This window comes from Athene cunicularia (assembly GCF_003259725.1).
Source record: "Athene cunicularia isolate RWA chromosome Z unlocalized genomic scaffold, athCun1 chrZ_part4, whole genome shotgun sequence".
Classification (NCBI taxonomy): domain Eukaryota; kingdom Metazoa; phylum Chordata; class Aves; order Strigiformes; family Strigidae; genus Athene; species Athene cunicularia.
Window position 1 is genome coordinate 444,190 of NW_020799145.1, and position 20,064 is coordinate 464,253.

The following is a 20,064-nucleotide window of genomic DNA, read 5'->3' on the forward strand; positions in this document are numbered from 1 at the left end:
GCAACCCCAGAACAACTGTGGCCTGTGAGAAGGACTTACACCGGAGAAAGTTCATGAAGAACTGTCTCCCATGAGAGTGGACCCACACAGAGCAGGGTAAGAATGCATGGAGTCCCTGTCCCCCACGCTGGGAGGAAGAAGTGGCAAACGCTGCACCTCCATCCCCTGCCCCTGTGACACTGGGAGGAGAAGGTAGAGATATCAGGAACAAAACTGAGCCTCGGAAGAAGGAAGGGCTGGGGGTAGGTGCTTTTAAGATGTGGTAATGCTTCTCACTGTCCCATTTTGTCTGTTAAGTGGTGGTGTTAGTGTTTTGGAAAAAAGTGATCTTCTAATCTTCCCCTAATGTATCTGTCTTTTGCTGGTGACCATAATGGGTGAGTCATTCCCTCTCTTGCCTTATCTCCTTTCCCAAGCCTTTTGTTTCATGCTCTCCTTCCCAGTGCTGGTGGGGAAGGGGTGAGTGAACAGCTGCATGGTGCTCTGTTGTCCTCTGGGCACAAACCATGGCAAATGGTTTAAAAAAAAAAAAAAAAAAAGAAGGTTAATACTTCTGAAAAACAGATGAACTTGTCCCTTAAAACTTGGGTAAATATCATAAATAGTGTCATAAGTGGCTTGGTTTGCATGACTTTAGATACTAATTATTTTGGCCATGATTTTATTTCTCCACAGTTAGTAATTACACAGGCAATGATTTGCAAGGTATTTTTCTGGCATGAAAAGCACAGTTTCAGTGTCTCTTACTCCTTGGGTTGTGATTTTCTGGCAGCAGTTGGGAGAAATAGGCCTTGGATGGGGAAACTAAGTCCTGAGCACTTGGATGGTGGAAACGCTGTTGATGATGGGACCTGAGGTAAGATCAGTAAAGGCCTTTCATCTGCTCTCCTTGCTGAAGTAAAGGTCTCTCGCAGTCTGCTTCAATCAGAATAGCAAAGTCTTATAACCTGTTAAAGATGACACACAGAAGTTTGTGTTCTGTTTCTTAGCTTTGCAGTCCTCAAGAAAGGGAAACCTGCTATTTGAAGCAGGGCACATCTGTGACAATTACATCCTTCATAAATGACTACACAAACTATCACATAAACTCAGCAATCTATAATATGTAGTAATGATCCTAAGTTGGTCAGTATAGGTTTTCAGCTAACTTCTGCAGTGTGTTCCCAATGGAAAGAAGCAAATTAGATCTAATGGCAGTCTTCAGGGTCTCATTAGCCTGGCATGCCTGGCAAATAAATAAATAAATAGCACAAACTTAACCTTGTATACATAGCAAATAAATAACACAAACTTTAAAAGCCTTGAAGTGGCTACCATCATTAATATTTTTAAAAACAATTTTTAAAAAATTAATTTTTTGAGTTATTAGACTGACCCCACAGAACAATGCATTAATTTGTTGGCTTCCCATGCCTCTTTCCTTGTGCTTGGTATGCACTGGAGATCTGTTTGATTAGGGCCTCCATTCCCTAGGGAGTATCAAGGACTTCATTTGCAGTATATACCCTAAGTGCACTATATTCCTTTGCTTTTAAAATTCACCCTTGTGTTACACTTTCACACATTCCAGGAAACACTGGTGATGTCGTAAGGCCAGAGATCACCCATAGCACCTGTACTGCTCTGTCAAATACTGATGTTTATCAAAACTTTCAGTTTCTGAATATTAAAATAAAAGAATCTCCAGCCAAATCATTGCTAGAATTCTTTGGAAAATAGCACCAGGAACTGCATGAAAGGACACAGATGCTAAAATGCTACTTGCTATGTGGGTTTACAGTTTATCAATTCTCATTATTGTACAGTAAAAGAAGTAATTTTTATGGGATAGCGTACCAACTAGTCCTCCCATTAACACTGTATTTACAGCAATAACTCAATTGACTTTGGTGGTATTCATCTAGCTATTGCTCCCAGAGCAAAGTCTGGATGTATAATTTATAGGAGAGGGTCATTTAAAATGAGTTTTTCTTTTATGTCTTTTGCAGAACTCAACTGTGAATTGCTCATCAATGAACAGCCCCATCTCTGGTACAACATTATAAGGTTAACTGAAAACACAGTCCCAGCACAAGTGTGAAGGTGTTTACTGGCAAGAATGTTAGAATGAAAAAAAAAAAAGGGGGAGGGAAAAAAGGGAGCATCTGATCACTATATGTGGACTTCAGATGATAGATAAAGTTAGGGGGAAACATACAAGGAAACCAAACCACAGTGGTGCACAATGGACTAAACATATCCCCAGTATTACTCCAGCCAGATGGTCAGTATCTGGTTGTCAAAATATGTTTAATGTGGAAAGATGCAAAATAAAATATAAAATTTGTCCTAGAACATAGCATATTGTTTTTGTTTGTATAAATCAGGATGTCTTCCATAAGTCAATTGTTTGAGATAAATTACTTGTTACTGTAATTCTAGTATCAAGCTATGATCCTTAACATTTTTGTGACCCATCTCACAGCACTCTACAAATATCTAATGTGCTATTTTCTTATGATCACAGTAAAGAGGGGTTTTAGGAATTTTTGTACCTATATCACCATGGAAACAAGATACATGTATACATCTATGGTTGCTCCTTCTCTAGAGTAAAAGCCTGCATTATTTGTGCAAGCTTATGGCTAATTGTTCTGTACATGGGTGTCTTATTTCTACCCACAACTTCAGAAATTTCTTTCATGTAGTTGCACATAGCAAGCTGTAAAGTACATTTTATGAAACCAATAATGCAGATATAATACTTGAGGAATTCCTTTTGCTTTGGATGTATTTATTTTTCCAAACATTTTGTTTGAGAGAAAACGAGATTGCTATCTGCTGTTTCCTTATTTTTTTGCAGGAAAGCAAAGGGTTGTTGACTTCCTCTCCCCTCCCTTCCTTCCTTCTTTCTGAAGGTACTGTACTCATCTGAAAAAAAGAGAACGAAATGATTGTTCCTGTTCTCCTTCTTAAGTCATTTGAAACACTGTCCCTGCTAGTTTTCCAAGTTTACTGCAATCTCTGCACGGGGGGAGGGAAAGAGATTGAGAAAGGGAGAGACTTGCCAACATGAGAGCAGGTAGAGAGTTTAGGGCAAGACTCCTTTCAGCTTCAACAACTGGTAAGTTAAGTAAAAATGCTTTTATGGTTAGTTCTTTAGAAGTGCAATATATATGCTTTTGTGTTAAGGAAAGGCATTAATCAGATACACATTTAACTGATAAAAATATAATAATCCTATGCACTAACAAGCAGTATGTTTATGCTATGGATAACTGTAGTCTAGTTTTTAGGTACTGGTAATAATAGCATACAGTTTAACCAACGCAGACAAGAAAGTGTTTTGCAGTAGAGGCTGATAATATTCATAACACAATCTGCTGTGAATTTTGCATATATGGCTTCTGTTACCAGAATCTTATTACAGACTTCACTAACTTTACCTTGAATGTTTCAGCAAGATTCACTGGGCCATTGCTGAAATAAAAAGAGGAGCTGTGTAAATTGATGTATTTCATGTATCATCTGCCACTACTGAAGCCTGCTCCAGCCCACCAGCCTGTGCTATAGTGGGAGAAGAATTACTAAGACTTTTTTTTTTTTTTTCCTTCAAATCTTATTGTGTTTGTGATTATAGATGTTTAGCTCTACTCATCTGTGTATATGATTAGTCTAGGAATAGTGACCTTTAAGACATGGCAAGACAATTCCAGGTTCTCACTTGAAAAAAAAAAAAAAAAAAGTTCATGTTGTGAAGTACATAACACCAAAGCTTATCACCAGCATCAGTAATAGGATGGACTCAAATGTTATTTCTTTTTTTAATTGTTGTACATACCAATAATATTTTTCATGTTGGGCATAAATGTATCAGAATGATCAGAAGTGACACATCAAATGAGTGATTGAATGCAAGAGTGTGTTTCAAATATTGGAAAAGAAATATACCCCCCCCCCCCGCAGAGGTGGGGGAAAGAATTAGGACAGGTGTCCATTTCTCGGCAGAAGAAGAGCTTGGTCATCTTCCGATGCAGTATTTTTTCAAGCTGCAGCTCTCTGAAGCGCAGGGTCCTCTGGAGGATGCCTGGAGCCTGAACAGAGTGGCTCCAAACGGTGGGCAGGCATCGCGCAGGGCCAGCAGGCAGCTCGAGCTGCGCCGCTCCTGCTCTGCTCCTGCTCCCTCTCCCACCGGGGCACCTGGGCTGTGCTTCTGTCACAGGACAGCCCTCTGCTCCCACCCCTCGCTGAACCAACTAGTGGAAAGGATTTTCTTCTCCCTCTATCTGGTGTCTTTCTACAAATCTTTCTGTAGGAAGGAGTGATCTACTCCAAATTCAGCCTGATTTCTGGGTAAGTTGTAGATTTCCTTCACTTTAAGAGCAGCAAGTGAGTTCTGCCAAAGGAGGTGGAAATAACTTGTTTCTCAAACTCTGTAGCTGAATGTTGCAGCATGGTCTAGTTTGGCACCAGTTATTAGGTTTATCGGGTTATATTTAACCCACACAGAATCATCTGCTAATAGCAAGTAAATGCCAGACGTTGCCATGAAAACCACTTGCCACATCTTTTGCTCAGGATACCTGGGTTTATATTTTATGTGACTAAATATTGATTCAAATTACACAAGATGATTTGGACACCTATTTTGACACTTACATGCCAAACATCTGGAAAGCCACTTTTTACTTCAAGTGAGTAGCGGAGGAGTCTCTCAAACATTAAAAACATCATAAGCCCTGTATCCATAGTGGCATTTTGCTCAGACTGCAGAGTGTTAGTCTGGATTGCAATCACCAGTAAGTTTTGATCTGGTTAGTTCAGAATTTCAATTTGCCATATAGGTAAGAGCCAGTTGCAGCCTTTAGGTATAGATTTTGGGTTTGGAGATACCAAACAGTAATCTATTCTTGATTTGGACCATGCATACAATAAATACTTTCTCTGAGAGATTGAAATACATAAATATGTGTGTTCGTATTCATAGTACATGGCCTAAGCAGTACATGCTGGTTTTAAACCCATTCCCCAATAATGAGCACAAAGAAAATTTTTAAAGCAGTGCTTAATAACTTGACAGTAAAAAATAGACCTTGAATTTTTAACTTCGTTCTTAGATTTCACCTATCAGGTTTACTTTTCCTTCAAATAATACATCTTTGCAATCATTTGGAGTTTATTTGTTTTCAAATTGTATAATTTATTGCTGGAATAACTGTAACATGATTTAGTATAATAGTAATTTTTAACACAACTATCTTTCTAGAGGTGTCTGGAAGAGGAGATTTTTGGCTGATGTGTTATCCTATCCCACATTGCTGAGATACTTACAAGCAGAGAAGGTCATAGTCTGAGGCTGGATTGAATACACATCTACTACCAGTTTATGGCACAAGTTAAATATTTGTGAAATTAATTTTCAGTTATTTACCTCAATGTTCTAAAAAAAAAAAAGACAGAAAAAAAGAAGCAATAAACCAAGAATAAAAAGAGACACGTTCTGTTTATTTTGCTTAAAGTCTTATTGTTTGTATTGCTAAGAGACATATTTATGTATATAGCATACATAAGTAAATGGTCAGTGTATGTATTTTCCCAGAGAATTATTTAAAGTCATAATTACAGTTTGATTTTTTCTCAATTATAATGAAATAGAATATGTAGAATTTTACTTTTGTTCTGAAAATTAAAAACAAAACTAACCAGTGATAGAAAACATGTAACAGAAACAGGTTGTAGCCCATGGAAATTCCAAGTTAACAGGTCTGATTCAAAAAAGCTTAGACACTGATAGAAGTCTTTCTGTAAGCGTCAATTGCTTTTTCTTAGGATTAACTATGACCAGCTTCTTTAATGGTGAAAACTCTTGAGAATGTGAGTTTTGAATACAGAATAGTAGCACTGAGTTACATTCCTCGTAACATTTTGGCATCTCTAGCATAGATTTTTGATCAGGAGATTGAATCTTTGAATTTTAAGGAGGTTTTTTTATCAGTTTTGCATTCTTTTGAACAAACACATCAATAAGAGCCTCGCCTTAGGACTCTCTGGATTCAGGGCAGATACTGGTGGACTGAGAGGCATGATGTGCATCACACAGGTGAACATACTGACATGTCTTTTAGGTGCCATTTCTAGTAGTGACAGATAGATATGCAGGATTTAGAATGAGAGAAGCACAGGGGCCTGAGTCATGGTAGCAACCTGAGAAAAGCCTCGTATACCAAGGCAGAGCAGTATGGATTACCCCAGATAGCACTTATACTTAGAGAAAGGTACAACTGATTTGAAACTGAAAACAAGGTTATGAGAAGGGTCATACATTTTTAGATGTTATTGCTAGATGATGCTGTACAACAAGGAATACTAATGCACAGCAATCAGGCATTACCAATGCAGTCCTCTGTCTGGAGGCCTGATGAAGAATAGAAACCACCTAATTTGTCCACATGGAAAGAATTTGGCAGGTTGGTGGTCCCAGGGTGGAAGAGCAGGTGTGGCAGGTCTGGGTTATCAGCACATGGCTTTGCCCCTTCTCTGGGAGCAGCTTATTCTGATACCAGGCCCTCTGATAAGCCACAAATGTGTTTTCTGGGAGGGACAAGATGACTTCTAGTGTTCCTCTTCACTGTATTTTTGCTCTTGACTGTGCAAAAGCCACTTATGCTTTAGTCTTCTCTGGTTAGGGTTGCAATGTAACTGTTAGACTCTTTTTGCAGTGATGAAAGACTTTGTTTTGTGGAGGGACCTATTCTGGATCTGCCACTAAAGACTTTGTAAATTGGAAAGAGTATGTCCTTTTGAAACGCCCAATACACTAGATTTAAACTAAACTTAAATATACCTAAAGATATCCAGGAAGAACACATTGGAATATGGTTACTATTTCAGGTTTAGTCCTCTCTCTGAGGTGCATTCAAATGCAAGTAGTGTTTCAGCTTCATGTTTCAGCCCCAGGTAAAAATTATTTGGAAGCATTATTTGGAAGTCACGGGTGTGACTTTCATACAGTACTTCCACGTAGTAGGATGCTTTTCTACCTGTCTACTTTAAAGTATTTACAACGCATGTGTAATGAAAACAATACCAGAAGGCAAAAAGGAAAGGGATGATCTGAGTTTAGAGCATTTGCCAGCTTCTAAGGAACAGCAGAACTTGTCTGAACCATCTGGTAGTCATCAGCCCACACTGCATTGCTTCCTTAGCACAGGTTTCTGAGGCTATGAAGGGTGTCCTGTATTTGCCCAAAACTATTGTCCTATGATAGGAATTCCAGAAAGCTGTAGAGGACCTTCTGGAAGAGCAAGTTGACAACGTGCTCATAGGTTTACCAGAAACTAAACCCATCCATTTATAAAGGTGCAGAAGAATATCTTTTCTGCAGCATGACAACAAGGAATCGCAGCAGTTATATCAAACGGTTTTTTCTGCATAATGCTGCACTCACAATATGAAGTCACCAAGGTTTCCAGAATAACTTTGTATGTCTGTAGGTAGCATTTCATCAGGATGCTATGAAAGTAGTCACATGCATCAGAGAAATGGTGCTGACTGACTCATCCTCCGTATCTCCTCTTCCCTCTGCTAGAAATATCAAAATACTAATTAAAGTATTTTGATCCCAAATACATTAATTTATGTCCCACAAAAAGGGAACCTACCTTAAGCTTAAGCCACAGGTAAAGAAATGCAATTGAACAGATGTCAATGGATTCTGTGGGCAAATTATCAGGATTTGGGATCCCCTCTAATGACTGCAGTGAGGATTTTCACTACCTCATTCACTACTAGACACAGAAAAAATATATGAACAGCCACTCAATGGAAGGCACTGAACATGGTTAGGACACTAAATTAGAAGATAATTCGCAAATCTATTTATCCCCTGGATAATGTCCCCATGCCCATACACACCCTTGCCTGTTACTCCTTCCAAAACACAATAGTTTCTATCAAATCCTCCAGGTTTTTGTATGTGGCACTTGACATTTTTCCAGATAAAAAGCCCTGAATAGAATGATTGTGGGGGAGGGGATGGGGCAGGGATTGAGAGAAAGTCTTATATTAATATATATACTGTTTTTTTTCAGAACTTCATTTTATATTGCTGGCTGGCCATTCTTATTTATGGGATAGAGTCACATCGGTTTGATGGCTTTTTTAATTTCATTTTCTTGTGATGAAAATCTGAACTGAGATAGTATGCCAGAATTTTGCCATCACTAACAGTGAAGGATTAATACTAGGGTGGTTTGGGAATTGTTCAGAATTTCAGATTTTAAACTATGCTGACTTTCTTCTTAGTCTTTTATTTTTCTTTATTTTTTCCCCCTTTGACAAAAATTAATTTCTTGTTTGTTTGTAGCTCTAGTCTCAGTATCTGCTGATGACATTTGGTTAAGTCTGAGCTGCCATTCCCGCTCCGTATGCTTGTTTATTGAATTCAGCAAAACTGGTGTTTTAAATGTTTCAGTTTAAAATAATTAACCTCAAGAATTTTTCCTTGTTAGTTGATTTACATAGAGATTTGTTTTCTAATTAATCAAAATCACAGCAACAATATAAAATTTGTTTAAATTTCAGATTTTCTTTAGTTCTGGTCACAAACTAATGCTTATTTTTAAAACTTCCACAAGTTAACTAAATAATTAAGAGCAATATGCAGGATGCATTATGCATTTTGGGGATCAGAGAGGGAAAGACTGCTTTTTGCTGTTCAGTCAAGGAGCAGATTCAAGTTTGGCATCACAGGTGAAGGGCAAAGCCAGAGAGGAAGTTATCTTGAATTACTTCCTTGCAGGCACTTCATATGATCAGTCAAAAAAAACATTTTATCCTGGAACTAAAGAACTAAGCACATTTCTCTTTAAACAAAGTGATTTTTTTTTTTTTTTAAATTAGCTCTCATTTAAGTGCAATTGTGAGATGTATGTGAAGGTTCTAATTTTTCTGAACAATAGATGCATATTCAGCACAGTTTCAGTGCTTTAACACAGATTTTATACTCTGGCAGTCTGAAAAGCAGAGCTCCCCGATCACAGTGCAGATATATTGAAATTAGTTTCTATCAATGCCACAGTAATTTGCCTTAAAAGTAATTTTAAACTCTGTCTCATTGCTCTTATTTTTTTCTATTTGGGTAGCAATGAAATAAGAGCAGGGGTGTCATAGGAATGTCCCTGACATCTCTGATTGCTTTGTTGTGTTTACTACTGAATTTATGTTCAGAGGGAAATGTGTCAGTCACTAATGAGACAGCTTAATTTCAAGTGAGTAATAGAGGTTAATAAGGATTCATCGGTGTTTTCAGATAAGCAGCTTTTCCAGCAAGAATTCTGTTCAAACTTCAGCTGAAAACAAATTTTTAAATCATTCCTAAACGGTTAGGAAAGTATCTGGTAACTACTTTTAATGAACTGGACACCAGAAGAAATATTCAGTAGCAGATATATTTTTCCTAATTCTGTCAGTCTCTGGATGAAATCCTCTTCTTTCAGTTCTTTAGGATGTATCATGTCTTAGTGAAACACATGATATCTACCACTTCAGCAACCTTCAGTTTCACTATGAGTTTTGAATTGTGTGAAACAAAGAATTGAATGCAAAATAAACAGAAAAAGCAATGGTCCCGCTGAAGACTAGTAATACTCGCCCACATTTAAGTAAAAATAGACTTTCATTGAAAAAAATGGTTTGGAGACTTTATATGAAAACTCTCCCATACAATTCTCTTCTTCCTTGGCCCTTCTTCAAGAGTACGCACACATTTTACCTGGTACTTTCTTTTTTTGAGGTACCTGTTGCTTTACACGTGCAACGTCCAGAAGGTGCAGCTAACTGCTAATGGTGTAGGAGGGTGCCTGGAAGAACCAAGGCTGAAGGTGGCCCTTAGCTATCCTTTAAGATAAAAAAGACGTGGGAGGAGACCATACCATCTCTCTGGCCTCCACAGAGGTGATAATGACACTGGGACTACAGTAGGAAGGAAAACTCGATTTATTTCCTTTTTAAAGGTCATGAATGTTAGTGAAAGCTTTACTTTCAAAACAACAGCCCAAGCAGGACAACATGAGGGTTATGGCAGGGCATGCTTTTTTGATCATTTCCATTTTGGGTGTTCTTCATAGCTGTTGTTTTAAAACAACAATATAATATAATTGTACAGCTCAAACTCTGTCTCCAGTTCACTCTATAGTGTTTAATGATTGTGCTTTGCAGGTGGGAAGATTATGTCCAAAGTGTTCTTTCAAGGACTTCACACTCTATTCAATATTACTATTTTACTACCAGATTCTTCCCTATATTATTTATTTGTTCTTCAGTTCACCCTGTCTCTTACAATATCTGTACGGTGAGAAAAAAAATCCTAAAACTGTATTAGTGTTATCTGATAATTTTCCAGAGGAAAAGCTATTTATTACATAGGATTCCTATGGCGCCAAAAATGTGCTATTTTAATTTGCAGTGGCAGATATGGAAGTAGACAGGAAACAGGGATGGCGTGATAGGACTTCTATAAACAGTGATTAAAGTGACTCCACCTGCTTTATAGAGGCAGGGGCAGATCCGTGGTTCCAGTCTTTGACATGAGACCTTATCCAGTTAAGAAGAGGAAGAAATTTGTCTTATTGGCATTTCCTCATAACAGCCAAATCCCAAATCTTGTTCTCAGCTACACACCAGATTTTCCATAATGATTTCGGTACAATATGGATGATGCCAGGGAGAGAATTAGGACAGTTACTTAGGATGAATTACTGCCATTGTTTAATTGCATTATTAACAGATCTGGCCAACCCATTGTTAATTCCAGTGAGAGCAGGATCAAACTGCATTTTCATCCAGTCTGCTGTCACCAGTTAAGCTTTGCACATTTGAAGGTCTGTTACTGGATGTGCTCCTGATGTCACCATTATGGCCAGTCTGTCTTGCCAGCCTTGAACTCTGAGCAGGGTCTGGAAACTCAGTGTACCTATACCCAAATGCTCTTGGCGACCCAGTCCTGTAAGAATATTCATATGAATCTGGATGTACACCAATAACATCAAATTCAGTGCAAAATATAACAGTCACAAAGTAGGAGACTTTGACTCATTTCCCTCCTCCCCTCTGAGGAGTTTAGACCCAGCCTCTTAAAGAATTGTCCTAACTGAAGCCTGTGAGGGTCACCCTGCTCTCCTTTGACTGGAGCTCAGCCATTACACAGACAAAAATGCAAGTGCCAAGGGGCAGGGAGCAGAGAGAAGTCAGACAAGGCAGTCATGGGCTGCAGATACCATCCCTCTAGAGATAGGTCTGAGCTCCCATTCAGGTGTCACTTCTCCAGGTTTACTGAAAGTTAAAGGCACTTCATCCTCCTGAGTGATTGCATTTATGGCTTGTCTACAGGCTCCTTTCAGTTCATTCTTCCTTGTAACCCCTTCTCTGTAGTGCCAAAGCTTCAGAAGAAGGCACTGAGGGTCCAGTATGGGTGAATGCAATTTGTTAAGGGACATCCTCAGCCTAAACTCTGGCCTATACTCATTTCCTGAAAAACAGCTCTCAGCACTCAGACTTGTGGTTTTGTGTTCAAAACAGGGAAAAGTAATCTGGGGTACCTAAGACAAATTCTGCTTGACGCGAATACAGGAGTGTCTTCAAAAGCAGCCCCATGCCACACACTTGTTAATGTGGTTGAGGCAGTAGTTCAGCCCCGTGTATTCTACAAACTTCTATTCAAAATATGAATGTACTTTGCTTTCCTGTTTTGGTGGAAAAAAAGAGAGACATTGTACATTTTTAAAACCCTAACCAATAAAGACTATGAAGTTAAGGGGTTACCAGCGAAAATTATCCATCTTTATAGTGACAAAATAATGGTTTCTAAAGATGTGAAAAATTGAAGCAGAACAGGGTCAGGTGTTCGTGGAGTTGGTGGAGAGATGGAAGACAGGGCATGAGTGACATAACCTACAGTACACAGTGGGTTTCAGGGGCTTTTAAGGAGAAGAAATAGAAGTGTTTCAGGGAGAGGTAGGTTGAGAAGAACGTAGGTGGGCATCTGTCCTGCACAGTGCAGCTTTCACTGCCCTGGCTCCTCTATAAATCTCTGGAGGTACAAGACCCTCCAGCAAAGCATTCAGAGGTATCTCACTTCCCCTGGACACACTACTCACCTTTGTACGCTGCTCAGCCCACAAGATGGATTTTTGTGTTAATTTTTTATATTAAATAACTTTATTTATTTATTTATTAAATAACTTTTATCCACAGCCATCCTTCATGAAATTAAAAAAAAAAAAATAAAATAAAAGCAGATCAGGAAAACTCTGAGCCACAGACAGCTGGAGGTCTGAAGACAATTCTGGCAAGTTGTGATGATACGTCATGATACTCTTTCTTTTTTCTTACATTCTTCACAAGACTAGTATCTTGTGTTAGGTACACTACAAGCCTGAGCTGATATGGCTGGTTTTACATCCTCCTGTACCTTACCAGCAGCTCTGTTTCAGACTACATTTAGCACGTTTCTGTGGAGGAAAAAAAGAAAGACTAAGGCCCACCCTGCTGTGAGGTGGGGCAGGGCTGTGCTGTGGACACAGAGGTAGAGATTTGCTGGAGTGGCTGTTCCCTGCTCCCTTCCTCCCCACCCCGAAGTAGCCTTGAATTCCCTCTTGGTATTAGAGAGCCGGGCAGGTGTAGGTTCTCAGTTGAGGACATATAATCTTTGTCCTCTTACACATTTTTAGACCTCATAATTTGCTGTACCTTGCAGGCTCCCACCATGTGTAGCTGTGGTCTGGGGTGACTTTGTGTAAACAGGTAACACTTCAGAACCTGTGAACTTAACAGCCACTTTGTTATCCAGGTTATCTATGTATAGCTGACCATTTTAGCAGGTAGAATAGAGAAGCAGAGAGGGAGTGAACCACAGACGGAATAGAGAAGTGAAGAGGGAAGGAAACACAAGAGAAGAACTAAGAAAACTCACAAAGAGGAAGAAAAAAGAAAAAAAAATAAAAGGAGAAAGGAGGATAAGAGAAATGAAGAACCAAAACAGCAGCAAGTCTACACTGTACTCAAAGGGCACTTCACATGTACATTGACATGACTAGAGATGGTCTGTGAGGTTTAAGTACTGCTAGGGCCACTACCAGTAAGGCCCTATTGCAGATGTTCAATGGTTAACCCAGCCATACTGCTCTGTGACCTCCACCTGCTGTCTTGTTAGGCAACAGAAAAGTAGTGATAATGATAGCAAAGGTTTTGCTAAATTAAGGACAGAGCACACATAAAAGCAATGAGAAGGATAGCAAATCATTTCACTAACATTAGAACACAGTTACCTCACTACAGCAAAAGGCAATTTAAAAAAAAAAATTAATGCCACCACTGAAAAGCAAACTATGCCACAAACTGCTCTAGAAGCACATTTGATGCTGCAAGCACTGCCCCAGTTTTTGCAGGGTGGGTTGTGGGACTGCTCCAGACTTTCCACTGAGGAAATCTCAGAATCTAGTTTAACACTTTCAATAATTACCAAAACAAAAATGATCTGGAAGTTATGGAAAAGTGAATGTGCATTCATTTTGATGCTATTTTAAGCATTTTCTCTATTACAAGAAATAACAAAGTAATTATACTCCTCTAAAAGTCCACATAGTGTCTTGCTCCCTGAAAAATGAGTACAAAATCAAGTTACACATATATACAAGACAATTCCAAAAGCCACTCCATAGTCAGTGAAGCAAATGGTATGTTTCCTAAACTTCTGTATTTACCAGCTAAAATAAAAGAAACAATATGTAAGTTAAAATGTTAAAATCTGGGAATAACAAAGACTATGCAGGGAGGGTATTTCTATTGCGCATTTTTCAGAGACAAGGCCCATTTCTTTGAATTGCTGATATCACACAGCCAGTTTTAATGGAGCTTAGCATTGCATAGGAAGCCCTTCGAGGAGAAGCAACATCTAAAATGATCAAATTTCAATCATAAACCAAGAAAGACATGCCAAAACAGAGTCAATGAAGAAAAAAAGAGCTTATTTAATATGTAAGATATCTTTGAAAGTTCATTGCTTGTTGCATCTGTTTGCTATGTCACGTTAAGCTGTTTAAACATGTCAGATTTTTAATCAGTTAAGTTTCTTAAGTGTGTGATTGTATGGTTTCCATTAAGTTGTCTGCAAAAGTTTCTATCTGTTAACTTATTGTCTCAGGATATAAGCTATCTTTTTCCATATGTATATAATGTATTTGTTGAAAGTATCAAATTTTGGTCATGGCATAGATGGGTTTGTATCTCACTGGACAACAGAATCCATAAAAAATAACAAAGAAAATTGTGAAGGTTTATTTTCAGGGTTCATTAGAATTCTTTCCATAAGCCTTAGTGAGCTCTGATTTTGTCCTAGGATGAGTTACCAAGGTTATCAGTTTCTTTTACCAAATGTTTGCTGAGGAAAAAACCCACATTTGTTGATGGAAAGAAGAAGTTTTATCCTGAAGCCTGATACCAGCAGATGAAGGTAATTTCCCAGGGAGAAGTGAAAAGGGACCAAGCTCCTCAGTACCATCATATTGATGTAGGGAGAACAGATCTAATGTCATCCACTTCTCATTTTCAGTCATTCCAGATCATTTTCATGAACAATCGTTTACTTCTTTCCAGTTCCAATTCTATTAATGATGGTAATCCAAAAGGGGAAGAGAGATATTTATAGCAATATCTTTATCCTGATAGTGTTCTCCATTTAAGCACACATATCTGTTTCATAAAAGGTATGGAACAAGAAGCCTTATCTCAGAAGACAATTAAGCTGATGGTTTAATCATGGGCTTCATTTGACATCAGGTCTATATGCATGTGTGAGAGAGAAAACATGTGTTTGTAGAAGTGTTATTGGAAAAGATTTGACTAAACTCCACAACAGCTATTACTCCCAGCTCAGGTCTGTTTTTTTAAGGCTTTCCCAACATCTGTGTCTCCCTAATCAGTATCTGCACTCAATGATTTTGGATATTTTCCCTAAATCCACGTTTATTTTTGCAAGGTAGTCCAAATTTCTGTCTTCTCCCAGCTCCACACTGTGGAAGAAAAAGTGCTTTCTTCATTTAAAATTTAAATTGGCTTCAAATAATATATCATAAGAACTTCAAGGCTGATCTGGGTCTATAAATATATACCCAGTTTATATACTCATCTTAAGTATAACAACATACACTCAGTATATGTTAATGGAGTTGATTTTTCAAGTTCGTGTGCTTCAAATGTAGATATGGAGAACATGGATGGAAAACACACCTTACATGGACTTCTCTAAGGAATGAGAGAGTAGGATTGACACTGATTTTAGAGAAGTTCTGGTGTGGGTTTGAACATAGCCTTTTACCCCTGCCCTCCTCTAACAATGTAATCACGTAAGCCTAGAGTAAACAAAATACCTTAATTGAAAAAAATTACACAAATAATCCAGTATAGAATAATAATGACAATATCTAGTGAACCTAGTGTTGAAATAACTCTAAATATTTTGAGCACGTTTAGAACTTCTGCATCATTCACCAAGGCAGCACTTACAAACAAAAATCTGACTTTGCAAATGACAAGCAGGTGCACAGATTTTACAGATATAGAACATTAGTATCATCTAATCCAAAGTCTTAATCAAGACAGTCCATAAAACCAGCAAAACAGGCAAGATACACTTGAAAATTACAGGTTAAAAACATCCACATAATTGTTTTCCAACTTTCTGAAATTATTAAACTCCCAATAGAAAAGGAAATAAACGGCAACATTACTGCATGATTTCACTCACACACTGGAGGTAGCATGAAGACAAAGAAAAAAATGGCTTATGGAGGGTTCATGCTGCCATTGAAGGAAATTAGTAGTGTAAGGAGGGATTAAATGTCTATTAACTGAAAATACTTGGATACCATTAACAGATACATTCATGTTTGTACAGGCATTCCTGGCATTTTCAAAGTCTGACAAATAGCTCAAAGCCATGTAGATTTGGTAGGGAGCACTGATTTGCTGCTGAAATGAGATGGATTTATCATAGTAAAGTCAGATCTCGGGACTGATGCAAGTTTTGTATAAATAGCAAATGAGTGAAAACTAAGTAAAGAATTTGGTGCTTAGTTCAACAGTTGTATGACTGAATAAATTTAAAACCAAAACCTATTTGGACATATTAACTGAACAAAGGAGATCACATTAAACCTATTGAGATAATCATAGCCATTAATATAATAACAGTTTAAAAAATCCAGAGATGGAAAAAAAATCCTGCTGGTTGTTCAGTCAGGCTCTTCAAATCCTTAATTTTAGCTCAAGAAATGTAAAAGTGTGTCATTTGTCACTGATACTCATCACATCCAACACAGAAACAGCTGTTTGATTTAATTCTTTCCTTATAGATGCCAATATTTCAGGCCCTAAGAGAAGAGCAGAAATGCACTCTTACAGGGCATGATTTCTACAGTCACCTGTGTTCAATTAAACGTGTAATTTCCAGCCAAGAGAAGCTGTTCAGCCTACTCAGCCACCTTTAGACTTCCTACACTTTCCTGTTTTATCTTCTGAAATGGCAAACACAAGTGCAGACCTCCTAATAAAGTAACCTGTTTCCCTCTGTCAGAGGGTACAGATCACTTCCTCTCATCTTGGTCTCATTTCTGGCTTTACTATTGTGTTGCCCAAAATCAAAATCACAACAGTAGTAGTGTTTAAGCCTGAGAAACTTCACAACCTCACATTTTTATGGCTGGGCTTATTATTAGTCCATAAACAGAAGGCACTTTCATACAGGAAGAAGAATATTGGTTCTACTGAAGTCTAAAGAAAATTTGCTGTTGACTTCAGCACAGAATATTAACTGTAGACTGCAACAATGCATATGCTCATAGAGTGAATAGCATGTTTTACAGACTTAAAAATCATTTGTCTGTAGAAATATGAGTGGAAATGAGAAAGTAAATGGGGATTCTTACTCTGTATTGAACTCTATTCCTCTTTCACGGAAGTTAACAATATTATTAGCTGCTGCATAGATCGTCTATTTTGGAAATGCCTCAACAACTGTCTGAACTCATTGTTGCCTTGCTTTTCATTTTTTGAAAGGCCAGGGAGAGAACTCATTTGTGGTTTTATTTTTCAAAATAAAGTATTTCCAAATATACTTATTTATATAAAAAAAAGAAACTGTGAGGATGCTTGTTTGTTCTAAATAAATTAACTTTTTAATAAGCTCTGGAGTGCTAGGTGTAGAGGGTTTTTATGTTTAAGTGCCCATTCATCGTGGAAACATCTGTCTCAGTGAGCTTTCCAGACCAAGTTTTCAAAACTGAGGAGCTGAAATACTACTGATAAAAGCTAGAATTTTTAATATCTATCCAGGTTTAAACCAACATCAATGTTTAGAATCACACACCACTGTGCTAGATAGAATTAAATTTTAAATACAAAGTGCTGAAGAAAGAAAGAAAGAAGTTTTAAAGTGCTTATACAGGAAACACAAAAGGTCCCTAGGAGATATTTAAAACAAACAAAAAAATTAATTCACCCCTGCTTATCTATTGTTGAGTATTAAAATGAGATCAGCTATTCCAGAGTTACATAGAAAAAATTATTGGGGAACTGTGCTATTAAAAACTTTAAAGTTCTCCACTGAAGAAGGAACTGCTCCTGAACTATTACTTGCATGGTGGTGAAATCTGTAGTGGCTTCTACAGTTTCTTCCAGACTCACTTTTTTATGCAATTAAGTTCTGGTCAAGGTGAAGATCATGCCTCTATTCAAATTAGCAATGATTTGTTATTGACGTGAAAGGAGATGAGAAGACAGGCTACATTCAATCTTTCCTCAATTAATTTCTACATCATGGGTTTTAGCAGACTGAAGGGGAAATAAAACAGCAAGGTAATCCATATATAGAATGCAAATCTGTACTTTTCCTCCTCTTTTAGGTGCTCTTTTGTTGGATTATATAGCCACTTTTTGATTGTGCTGGTCACTGACTGTTTAAACACTTTCTCTTGTAGGCTTGTTCCCATGATGTGTGCAGCTGTGGATAGTGGAATAAACCCATACACTCAGTGAAAGCAGCCAAAGGTTAGTAGTGCAAGGAAATTATTTCTTTCTAGTAATTTCAAGCAGTTCTACAGCCTCTGCCATGTTCCAGAAAGATTGAAATTTTGCATAAAACAGACTGTGGAAGAAGGGAGTAACCAGCAGCTGAGACAATCAATTAGACATAACTCACTGTCACTTCTGTGTATTTTTGGCAGCCTTTCAATAATCTAACAAAAGCAGTAAAAAACATAGCTAAGTTCTCAATTGCTATGGGCTTTCTGAAGCATTTTACACCCATATTGCTGGGAAAGAGCCAAATACACAAGATGAAATATATTTGAGACACAGTCATATACTCTGAAAGGAAGATTTTGGTCTACAGGCATATTTTATGTTCAAATTGTGTGAGTTCAACTTTGCTTAAAATGAATTAATAACCCTCCACTTTTTCCCTTTTGGAAAGAAGTGGAGTCTTTTTCGGTATTCAGAGGATTCTCTTGTCCCTTTTTAATAAGTCAAGTCTTTGTACCAAAGAGTCTTCAAGATCTAACTGTTCCATATTTTGTCCAGGAAGTTAGGGTGACAAGAAAATATGGCAGAACGCATGCTCCCTAACAATCCTCTCTGATGGAACATACTCACTTATATATATTACATATATACACATACACACACAAATATAGTGTATATAGTGTGTGTGTGTGTATATATATATATATATATATATATATGTAAACCATTTCCAATGAGTGAGCTAGGGACTGAAAGTCATATCCTGGTGTAATTATTGGATACTTGTTCAGACCTAAGCAATTTTTTTTTTTTTAGTCTTTTCCACTATCATAGCTGGTTTTTGAATCATCAGTTTAGAGATTCTACAATACTACTCCTCCTTTGAGCATTGATTGATCACTTTGTCTAAATTTTCCATCTAAAAGAGTGTCACTGATCCTCTGGATTCACAGAGTATCTCAAAGATAATTCCACATTCTATCCTGTTAGAAGGAAGTGAACTCTTTGCAAGCAGGTTTTTAAGATGCCTTCTCTTGTCCACAGCCTAACTAGGTCAGACTATCTATCTTTAGAAACAGGTTCATCCAGCACAGAGATTCTGAAAAAGAAACAGGGGTGTCTTTAGTCCTCCAACCATCTTCATGCTCTTCACCTAGCACTTCCAAGAACAGTGTTTTAAATACCATGAACATGTTACAGGTGACAGAGGAAAAATATCTAGTTTTCTGACCTAACCTCTGCCTGGTTGGATAGTGTGTACACACTCACACACACACATTTACATAAGTGCATCCCTCAGGAGGACTACAGGACATGTAAGGTTATGCAGGGTAAAATTTAGAGGGGCCAAAGCCCAGCTAGAACTGAATGTGACTACTGCCGTTAAAAACAATTTAGAATGCTTCTATAAATACATTAGCAGTAAAAGGTGAGCTAAGGAGAATCTCAATTCTTTATGGGATGTGAGGGGAAACATAGTCACAAAGGATGAGGAAAATGCTGGGGTACTTAATGTCTTCTTTGCCTCAGTTTTTATAGTAAGACCAGTTTTTCTTGGGGTGCTCAGCTGCTGAGCTGGAAGACAAAGACAAGGAGCAGAATAAAGTCCCCATTATCACAGAATCACAGAATCATCTAGGTTGAAAAAGACCTTGAAGATCATCTAGTCCAACCATTAACTTAACACCAACCATTCTCAACTACAACATATTCCTAAGTGCTATGTCAACCCAACTCTGAAACCTCCCCAGGGATGGGGACTCCACCACTGCCCTGGGCAGCCCATTCCACACCCAACAACCCCTTCTGGAAAGAAATGCTTCCTAATATCAAGTCTAAACCTTCCCTGGTGCAACTTGAGGCCATTCCCTCTTGTCCTGTCACTTGTTATTTCATTAAAGAGACTCATCCCCAGCTCTCTGCAGCCTCCTTTCAGGGAGCTGTAGAGGGCGATGAGGTCTCCCCTCAGCCTCCTCTTCTCCAGACTAAACACCCCCAGTTCCCTCAGCC